The sequence below is a fragment of the Durio zibethinus genome, chromosome 8 (genome assembly GCF_047325235.1).
Source record: "Durio zibethinus cultivar Kanyao isolate XHJ-2024 chromosome 8, ASM4732523v1, whole genome shotgun sequence".
NCBI classification, from domain to species: domain Eukaryota; kingdom Viridiplantae; phylum Streptophyta; class Magnoliopsida; order Malvales; family Malvaceae; genus Durio; species Durio zibethinus.
The window spans coordinates 9054438-9066027 of NC_143169.1; positions in this window are offsets into that span (position 1 = coordinate 9054438).

An 11590-nucleotide genomic window follows, 5' to 3' on the forward strand; every position below is an offset into this window, starting at 1 on the left:
GAGGCACCATCGTCAGAGAACTTGATCGATGACATTGGGGTTCCAACGATTGGGGGGCGGGGGGGTGTGCGCACATGATGTGCAATGGGTGCTGGTACATGGCCCTTATATTGGCCCCCTATCCCTCATCAAACCTTGAGAACTCACACCCCCTTAAAGAGCATTTGAGATTTTACAGGTTTGATGCCAGTAGCCATTAAAGTGTCTGGAATGGGGACACTTTTTTCAAACGGTCACAAAATCTTGTACACTTCGAGTTTTTAGCTGAATTTTTTTGTGCATGCCAAAAAAAATTCAAGGATCACATCTACCAAATTTGGCGACAAAAATCCTTTTGAAAAAATTTAAAAAAAATCCCAAACCGTGAAAAGTTTCAAAAATCATGAAAAATAGAAAACGAGTCGTCTTGCCATAAAACTTCACATGAAGGCTTAAGGGACATTGTATGAATTTACAAGCCATAAAAATGGCATTGGCATGGCAAAAATATGAAGATGTGCCTAAACCCACCTACTACCCTATCGATCCACGGCTTGCGCATCCCGCCTCTCTGGTCGGTGTAGTGCCCGCCCGCCCGCTCATTTCGTCGGTTGGCTTAGGCATACAGAGTTCATTCCCAGCCTAAGATTGGACCAGCCCAAGGGTTGCAGCAGCAAGATTGGTAGCACGCAGGGGGGAGCCGACCGATCCCCAGCTTGTGCATCCTGCCCCTCTGGCCGATTGAGCGCCTGCTTGCTCGTTTCATGGGTTGACTTAGGCATACGAAGTTCATTCCCAGTCTAAGCATACGGAGATCATTCCCAGTGTAAGATCAGACCAGACCGAGGGTTGCAGGTGCACATGCTGGGCTCAGGCATGTGCTGGTGGTGCATTTTTTTTCACCCGAGGCACCATTGTCGGAGAACCTGACCGACGGCATTAGGGTTCCGACGATTGGGGGCGGGGGGGAGGGGGTGTGTGCACATTATGTACGATGGGTGCTGGTACTTGGCCCTTATATTGGCTCCCTATCCCTCATCAAACCTCGAGAACTCACAGTCCCTTAATGAGCATTTGAGATTTTACAGGTTTGCTGCCAGTAGCCATTAAAGTGTCTGAAATGGGAACACTTTTTTCAAATGGTCACAAATCCTATACACTTCGACTTTTTAGCTGAATTTTTTTGTGCATACCAACAAAAATACAAGGATCACGTCTACCAAGTTTGGGGCCAAAACTCCTTCTGAAAAAAGTTTAAAAAAATCACGAACCGTAAAAAGTTTCCAAAATCATGTAAAATAGAAAACGAGTCGTCTTGCCATGAAACTTCACATGAAAGCTTAAGGGACCATTGTATGAATTTACAAGCCATAAAAATGGCATTGGCATAGCAGAAATATGTAGATGTTCCTAAACCCACCTACCATCCTATCGATCCATGGCTTGCACATCCCACTTCTCTGGCTGGCGTAGTGCATGCCCGCCCGCTCGTTTCGTTAGTTGGCTTAGGCATACGAAGTTCATTCCCAGTCTAAGATCGTATCGGATCGAGGGTTATTCCAGCAGGATTGATAGTACACAGGGGGGACCTAGCCGATCTCCGACTTGCTCATCCTGCCCCTCTGGCCGGTTGAGCGCCCACATGCACGTTTCGTGAGTTGACTTAGGTATACAGAGTTCATTCCCAGTCTAAGCGTACGGAGTTCATTCCCAGTGTAAGATCAGACCGGACCGAGGGTTGGGGGTGCACATGCTGGGCTCAGGCATCTGCTAGTGCCACATTTTTTTTTGCCCGGGGCACCATCGTTAGAGAACCTGACCGATGGCATTAAGGTTCCGGCGATTGGGGGGCGGGGGGTGTGCGCACATGATGTGCAATGGGTGCTGGTACTTGGCCCTTATATTGGCCCCCTATCCCTCATCAAACCTTGAGAACTCACACCCCCTTAAAGAGCATTTCAGATTTTACAGGTTTGCTGCCAGTAGCCATTAAAGTGTCTAAAATTGGGACATTTTTTTCAAATGGTCACAAAATCCTGTACACTTTCAGTTTTTAGTTGATTTTTTTTGTGCATGCCAACAAAAATACAAGGATCACATCTACCAAGTTTGGGGCCAAAACTCCTTCTGAAAAAATTTTAAAAAAATCCCAAACCATAAAAAGTTTCAAAAATCATGGAAAATAGAAAACGAGTCGTCTTGCCATGAAACTTCATATGAAGGCGTTAGGGACCATTGTATGAATTTACAAGCCATAAAAATGGCATTGGCATGGCAGAAATATAAAGATGTGCCTAAACCCACCTACCACCCTATCGATCCACGGCTTGTACATCCCGTCTCTCTAGCCGGCGTAGTGCCCGCCCGTCCGCTCGTTTTGTCGGTTGGCTTAGGCAGACAGAGTTCATTCCCAATCTAAGATCAATCGGATCGAGGGTTACGACAGCAGGATCAACAACACGTAAGTGTCACAAGCTCTAACCTTAGACTCAAAATCCATGCGGCCTGAGGCTTGGGATCTCCTCTTTTATGCCTAAGTCAGCCTAAAACATAAGCGTGCGGGCACTAGAACAATGGGAAGGGCTGATTATGCAAGTAAAAGAGAAACAGGATAAGAAGATAAAATTCTAGAAATGCTCTTGTATTCACTGAAATAGAAGTGTTTATGGTGTACAAATGAGGGTGGAGTAGCCCTCTATTTATAGTTGAGGCTCCAGCTACAGCTTAATGGCTTATCCCTAGAATAAAGGCTAAAATCATGGGATTACAAGCAATTAAGATGCTAACTCCTGATTTTCAGGGTCAACCAAATCTGCCAGGATGCTCCTGCCTATTTCCAGAAGCTTCCCTTGCGTGTCCAGCACCTTGGGTCCTACTGGATGTGGTGTGGGTAGCTTGTATGCCAGGCCTTGGTCTCACGAGCTGGCCTGCAAATCGAACGGGCGTTCTGAGCTCGTTTGCTAAGCTTTGCACACAGATACCCATCAGCACGCCTGGTTTGCGGGCCTCAACCTTTGGCTCGCCTGCTGGTCTACCTGATATGCCTAGCGTGTCCGCCCAGGGTATGACATTCTCCCCCACCAGATTGCGTAACACCCTCATTACGTCTTCTACATGGTACTGCTTGATCTGGTCCCTAAACTGCCATAAGTCCTCTACTGGTTCCCAGCTCACCTCATTATCTAGAAGTCTCTTCCAGCACACCAAGTACTCATGTCTTGGCTGATAGTTCTTTCGTCTCACCTCTCAGTCAGCTATGATGCTGTGGACCTCCTTCTCATATGAGGCCCTTGCTCCCAATGGCGCACGCTTTGACTCTGCCCGTCCTGGATCTCCCTCATCCTCATGGAACGGCTTGAGCATGCTTACATGGAACATCGGGTGTACCCTCAGCTTGGGTGGCATATCCAGCTTGTAGGCAACCTTACCTACCCTCTTGACTATTCGAAAAAGTCCCTCATACCTCTGGACTAGGCCTTTGTGTAGCCCCCTGTGGCGCACAATGGGATGTAGCTTTACCAACACCAAGTCTCCAACCTGGAACTGCACATCCTGCCTATTATGGTCTGCCCACTTATTCAACCTTTTGGCCGTCTTGTGTAGACAAACTCTGGCCAAGTCAGTTTGCTCCTGCCATGCCTTGGCAAACATGTATGCTGCTGGATTCGGCCCTGTATAACCTGCAGCAATCGAATCGGGTGTTAGTGGTTGTTGCCCTATCACAACCTCAAATGGGCTCTGGTTCGTTGCCTCGCTCCTTTGCAAATTGTAGGAAAACTGCGCAATATCTAGCAGCTTTGGTCAGTCCCTTTATGTGGCACTCACATAGTGCCTGAGGTAGACCTCCAATAGTCCATTCACTCGTTTTGTCTGCCCATCGGTCTACAAATGCATGCTGGTGGAAAAGTTCAAGTCTGACCCCAACAACTTGAACAACTCAGTCCAGAAGCTACCCATAAACTGCCCATCCCAATCACTAACAATGGTCCTCGACACTCTCCAGTACCTAACCATGTTATTCAGGAACAATCGAGCTGCCTCCTCAGCTGGGCACTCCTTGGTTGTTGGAATGAAAATTCCATACTTGGAAAACCTGTCCACGACTACCATGATGCTTCCAAACCCCTCTGTCTTGGGTAGACGGACTATAAAGTCCAAAGAAACACTCTCCCATGGTCGCTCTGGCACTGGCAATGGCTCCAAGAGACCGCCTGGTTTCTTGAGCTCCACCTTGTCCTATTGGCACACAAGACAAGTCTTCACATAGGCCTCCACATTGTCCCTCATGTGTGGCTAGTAGTACCGATCCTCGATCAGTGCCAAGGTACGGCTCACTCCATGGTGTCCAACCCACCTTGAATCATGACAGTGTTGTAAAACTTCCTTGCGGAGCTTCCCGTGCTGTGGCACAAACAGTCTACTACCCCTGGTGTACAACAAACCATCCTGTAACCAAAATCGCCTAGTCTTACCTTGTTGGGCGTACTCCATCAAAGCTTTGGCTGTAGGATCATGCGTAAGTCCCTCCTTGATGCGCGACACTAGTGACCCCTCTGGTTGGCTAATGGCAACAAGGTTAGCCTTCCTGCTCAGGGTGTCTACCACTAGGTTCACCTGTCCTGGCTTGTACTCCATCTAGAAATCAAATTCTGCAAGAAAATCTTGCCATCTCGTCTGCTTGAGGGATACCTTTTTTTGCGTCTGAAAGTAGCTGGTCGCCACATTGTTCGTCTTCACCATGAACCTCGACCCCAACAGGTAATGGCACCAAGTGTGCAAGCAGTGCACCACTGCAGTCATCTCCTTCTCTTGGATTGTGTACTTGCATTCAATCTCATTCAGCTTCCTGCTCTCGAACGCGACTGGACGTCCCTCCTACATCAACACGCCCCCTATGGCAAAGTCTGATGCATCCGTATGCACCTTATACGGCTTGGCATGGTCTGGCAAGGCCAAGACTGGCTCTTCAGTCATAGCCCGCTTCAACCAGTCAAAGGCTTCCTGGCACCCTGTGCTCCACTTCCATGCTCTCCCTTTCTTGAGCAAGTCAGTCAATGGTGTGGCTATTGCAGAGTGACCTTTAATGAAGCGCCTGTAGTAGTCAACCAGCCCAAGAAATGATCTCAACTTAGTGACCTTGGCTGACAGTTGCCACTCCAAGATGGTGTGTATCTTGCCTTCATCTATGCGTATCCTGCTACCTCCCACTATGTGGCCTAGGAATGAGATCTCTTGCAAGGCGAATGAGCATTTCACCCTCTTGACAAATAGCTTGTGTGCCCATAACACCTCGAACACTTGTCTCAAGTGGTCTACATGCTCTCTCAAAGTCTGGTTGTAGATCACAATGTCATCCAAATAAACCACAACAAACCGATCAAGGAATGACTGAAGTACCTTGTTCATAAGGGTGCAGAATGTTGCTGGGGCATTCGTGAGTCCGAAAGGCATCACCAAGAACTCATACGAACCATACTAGGTGACACATGCTGTCTTTGGCTCATCTCCCTCCGTGATCCTGACTTAATAGTAGCCTGACCTCAAATCTAGCTTGGTGAACCACCTTGCGCTCCCAAGTTGATCGAACAAGTTCGCAATGAGTGGGATGGGGTACTTGTTCTTGATGGTCAGCTTGTTCAAGGCTCGGTAGTCTATGCAAAGCTGCAACGACCCATCATGCTTGTGCTGGAATAGAATCGGTGCACCATAGGGTGCCTTCGATGGCCTGATGAAGCCAGCATCAACTAACTCCTTGAGCTGCTTCCTTAACTCCTCCAACTCTGGTGGAGACATTCGGTAAGGGGCTCTAGCTGGTGGCTTGGCCTCGGACACCAGCTCGATCTTGTGGTCCACCTCCCTCTTAGGTGGTAGCTTGCTAGGCAGCTTTGCGGGCATCACATCACTAAAGGTCTTTAGCACCTTTAGCACCTACAAGGGTGACTCGATCTCCTTCTCCCTTGGCTCATCATATTTCAGGGCTGCCAAGAAGGTGTCTTCTTGTCTGCTTACCGCCTTGGCAAATTGGATGGATGACACCACCCGCGACCCAACTCCAGACCCTCTTTTGATTGGCACTAGGCATTGGCACCGTGCATCCAAGATGCAAACACAATCGGTAAAAGGCACAAGGAGGGCGTTAATCCGAACAAGGAAATCCAACCCAATCACAAACTCATAGTCGTCAAGGGGTATTACCTCAATGGTCTCTTTGCCTTTCCAGTCTCCAAGCTGCAACTCCACTCCCCGTGCTACTCCAATGGCTGAAACTTCCTTGGAGTTCACCGTTTTAATGTTACCAATCCCTTTCTGCACCTTTAGTTCGAGCTTCCAGGCTCCATCACCTAAAATAAAAAAATGTGAGGCACCTGTGTCCACCAGTGCCCTCACCTTTTGATCCGCAACCATTAGATCCGTAAACATCAAGCCCTTTGGCTTGCGGCTCCCCTTATTTTGGACAGCATTGAGGACCAACGACCCAAGCTTTGCTGCCCCTGACTCTGGCTCCTCGTCAAACTCCTTGTCTATAGTAGCCAGCTTGCCTTTCTGCAGGTAATTGTGTGCTATGTGGCTCCCTCCACATAGGTAGCATACTAGTGGCTCTCGGTCCCCCTTTGCTTTCCACTTGCCTATTGGTGGCTTCCTCTCGCCATCCTTGGTTAAACGGTCTTGGTCTCCATCCTTGGACTCTCAGCCATCGTCCTTCCCCTTGGACTGCTTCTTTTTGTCCCTATCGTCCCTGCCCTTACCCTTGGGCTTGGAAGACTCAAACTTGTTTAGAGGCTTGAACTCTATCAAGGCCTCGGCAGTAGTCATGGCTTTAGCCAAGTCATGAACTCCTCTCCTTTGTAGCTCATGCTTCACTCACAACTTCATCCCATCCATGAAAGCAAAGAATGCATCCTTCTCACCTAGATCCGAGATCAGTAGCATCAGTTCAGAGAATTTCTGGACATACTCCCTTATGTCCCCTTGCTGGCTCAACCTGCACAACTTTGCCCGTGCCTCATCATCGATATAGTCCAGGTAAAATTGTTCTCTGAACTCCTTTCGGAACTCTGCCCAGGTTTCAATCTTGGCGCTCCCACGCCTGACATCATCACACCTGTGCCTCCACCACAATAAGGCTACATCAGTGAGATACATAGCAGCGGTGCTTATCTTTATCGCCTTGACATATGTGCCCATGGCCTGGAAGTACTGCTCCATACCCCAAAGGTAGTTGTCTACTTCCTTGGCCGCCCTAGTCCCCTTAAACTCCTTAGGCTTGAGGACATCCAATCTAGATTTGGACACTACAGCAAACATGCAATTCCCAATGGCAGTCTTGCAAGTAATGAGCCCACTGGTAAGCTCTTCCATCCACTGGCGCATGGCCTCCATGCCATCGCACAAGGTCCACACTTTAGCCTCCAAGGTCTAGTTCTTTTTGGTGAACACGTCCAAGCCTTTGTTGAAAGCAGCTTCTAGCTCACTTTGGATCTCCTCCCTCATGGAGTCTAGCGATGCAATGTGAGTCTCTACTTCCTCAAGCTTCTCCCCCATGTCGCCTACGGTCACCTCCCCCTTGGCCAGCCTACTGTCCATGGTAGACCAAATATCTCTAGAACTGGCTTTCTTGCCTCTTCCCTGGCCATGCTCCTGGGCCTCTGGTTATTGGCTAGCAACGTCACTTTGGGATGCCATCTCCTCAATCATGATCTAACCTACACAACACAAACACGCAGAATCGAACTTGCTCTGATACCAACTATCACGGGCTCTGACCTTAGACTCAGAATCTGTGTGGCCTTAGGCTTGGAATCTCCTCTTTTGTGCCTAAGTCAGCCTAAAACACAAGCGTGCGGGCACTAGAACAATGGGAAGGGCTGATTACGCAAGTCAAAGAGAAACGGGATAAGGAGACAGAATTCTGGAAATGCTCTTATATTCACTGAAACAGAAGTGTTTGATGGTATACAAATGAGGGTGGACCAGCCCTCTATTTATAGTTGAGGCTCCAGCTACAACTTAATGGCATATCCCTAGAATAAAGGCTAAAATCATGGGATTACAATCAATCAGGATGCTAACTCCTAATTTTTAAGGTCAACCAAATCTGCCAGGATGCTCCTGCCTGTTTCCAGAAGCTTCCCTTACATGTCCAGCACCTTGGGCCCTTCTGGATGTGGTGCGGGTAGATTGTATGCCAGGCCTTGGTCTCACGAGCTGGCCTGCAAGTCGAACGGGTGCCCTGAGCTCATTTACTAGACTTTGCGCACAGATACCCGCCAGCACGCCTGGTCTGCAGGCCTTAACATTTGGCTTGCCGATTGGTCTGCCTGATGTACCTGGCACGGCAGCCGAGGGTGTGACATAGGGGGGACTCGACCGATCCCCAGCTTGCACATCCTGCCCCTTTGGCCGGTTTAGCGCCCGTACGCTCGTTTCGTGGGTTGACTTAGGCATACGGAGTTCATTCCCAATCTAAGCATACAGAGTTCATTCCCAGTGTAAGATCAGACCGAAACGAGGGTTACGGGTGCACATGCTGGGATCAAGCATGTGCTGGTGTCGCATTTTTTTTCGCCCGTGGCACCATCACCGGAGCATCATCGGAAAACCTGACCGACGGCATTGGGGTTCCGACGATTGGGGGGGCGGGGGGTGTGCGCACATGATGTGCGATGGGTGCTGGTACTTGCCCTTATATTGGCCCCCTATCCCTCATCAAACCTCCAGAACTCACACCCCCTTAAAGAGCATTTGAGATTTTACAGGTTTGCTGCTAGTAGCCATTAAAGTGTCTGGAATGGGGACAATTTTTTCACATGGTCACAAAATCCTTTACACTTCGAGTTTTTAGTTGAATTTTTTTGTGCATGCCAACAAAAATACAAGGATCACGTCTACCAAGTTTGGGGCCAAAACTCCTTCTAAAAAAATTATTAAAAAATACAGAACCATAAAAATTTTGAAAATCATGAAAAATTGAAAATGAGTCGTCTTGCCATGAAACTTCACATGAAGGCTTAAGGGACCATTGTATGAATTTACAAGCCATAAAAATGGCATTGGCATGGCAGAAATATGAGGATGTGCCTAAACCCACCTACCACCCTATCGATCCACAGCTTACGCATCCCGCCTCTCTGGTCAGCGTAGTGCCCATCCGCCTACTCGTTTCGTCGGTTGGGTTAGGCATACGGAGTTCATTCCTAGTCTAAGATAGAACCAGACTGAGGGTTGCAGCAGCAGGATCGATAGCACGTAGGGGGGGACCCAGTCGATCCCCGACTTGCGCATCTTGCCCCTCTGGCCGGCTGAGCGTCCGCACGCTCGTTTCGTGGGTTGACTTAGGCATACGGAGCTCATTCCCAGTCCAAGCATACGGAGTTCATTCCCAGTGTAAGATCAAACTGGACCGAGGGTTACGGATGCACATGCTGGGCTCGGGCATGTGCTGGTACTACATTTTTTTTCACCAGGGCACCATCGCCAGAGCATCGTCGGAGAACCTGATCTGCGGCATTGGGGTTCCGGCGATTGGGGGGTGTGCGCACATGATGTGCGATGGGTGCTGGTACTTGGCCCTTATACTGGCCCCCTATCCCTCACCAAACCTCGAGAACTCACACCCCTTTAAAGAGCATTTGAGATTTTACAGATTTGCTGCCAGTATCCATTAAAGTGTCTGAAATGGGGACACTTCTTTCAAATGGTCACAAAATCCTGTACACTTCGAGTTTTTAGCTGGATTGTTTTTTTGCATGCCAAAAAGAATACAAGGATCACGTCTACCAAGTTTGGGGCCAAAACTCCTTCTAAAAAAATTTTTAAAAAAATCCTAAACCGTAAAATGTTTCAAAAATCATGAAAAATAGAAAACGAGTCATCTTGCCATGAAACTTCACATGAAGGCTTAAGGGACCATAGTATGAATTTACAAGCCATAAAAATGGCATTGGCATGGTAGAAATATGATCTACCACCCTATCGATCCAAGGATTGCGCATCCCGCCTCCTTGGCCGACGTAGTGCTCGCCTGCGCGCTCATTTCATCCGTGGGCATAGGCATACGGAGTTCATTCCCAGTCTAAGATTGGACCGGACTGAGGGTTGTGCCAGCAGGATCAGTAGCACGTAGGGGGGACCCGATCAATCCTCGGCTTGTGCATCCTACCCTGGCTGAGCGCCTGCACGCTCATTTCGTGGGTTAACTTAGGCATACAGAGTTCATTCCCAGTCTAAGCATATGGAGTTCATTGCTAGTGTAAGATCAAACCGGATCGAGGGTTGTGGGTGCACATGCTGGGCTCAAGCATGTGCTGGTGCAGTATTTTTTTTCACCCGAGGCACCATCATCGGAGAACCTGACCAGTAGCATTACGGTTCCGACGATTGGGGGGCGGAGGGGTGTGCGCACATGATGTGCGATGGGTGCTGGTACTTGGCCCTTATATTGGCCCCCTATCCCTTATCAAGCCTCATGAACTCACACCCCCTTAAAGAGCAATTGAGATTTTCCAGGTTTGCTGCCAATAGCCATTGAAGCATCCAAAATAGGGACACTTTTTCCAAATGGTCACAAAATCCTGTAAACTTCGAGTTTTTAGCTGAATTTTTTTTTTGCATGCCAAGAAAAATACAAGGATCATGTCTACCAAGTTTGGGGCCAAAACTCCTTCTGAAAAATTTTTTAAAAAATTCAGAACTGTAAAAAGTTTTAAAAATCATGAAAAATAGAAAACGAGTCGTCTTGCCATGAAACTTCACATGAAGGCTTAATGGACCATTGTATGAAGTTACAAGCCATAAAAATGGCATTGGTAGGACAAAAATATGAAGATGTGCCTAAACACACCTACCACCATATCGATCCACGGCTTGTGAATCCCGCCTCTCTGGCCGACGTAATGCCCGCCCACCCGCTTGTTTTGTTGGTTGGCTTAGGCATACGGAGTTCATTCATAGTCTAAGATTGGACCAGACCGAGGGTTGCAGTAGTAGGATCGACAGCACACAGGAGGGGACCCGACCGATCCCCAGCATGCAAATCCTGCCCCTCTGGCTGGCTGAGCGCCCGCACGCTCGTTTAGTGGGTTGACTTAGGCATACAGAGTTCATTCCAGTCTAACCATACAGAGTTCATTCCCAGTGTAAGATCGGATTGGACCAAGGGTTATAGGTGCACATGCTGGGCTCAGGCATGTCCTGGTGCTGTATTTTTTTTTCGCCCAGGGCACCATCATCAGAGAACCTGGCCGACGGCATTGGGGTTCCGACGATTGGCGGGGGCAAGGGGTGTGCGCACATGATGTGCGATGGGTGCTGGTACTTGGCCCTTATATTGGCCCCTATCCCTCATCAAACCTCAAGAACTCACACCCCCTTAAAGAGCATTTGAGATTTTACAGGTTTGCTACCAGTAGCCATTAAAGTGTTTGAAATGGAGACACTTTTTTCAAATGGTCACAGAATCCTGTACACTTCGAGTTTTTAGCTGAATTTTTTTATGCATGCCAACAATAACACAAGGATCATTCCACCAAGTTTGGGGCCAAAACGCCCTTTAAAAAAATTTTCAAAAAAATCTCGAATCGTGAAAAGTTTCAAAAATTGTGAAAAATAGAAA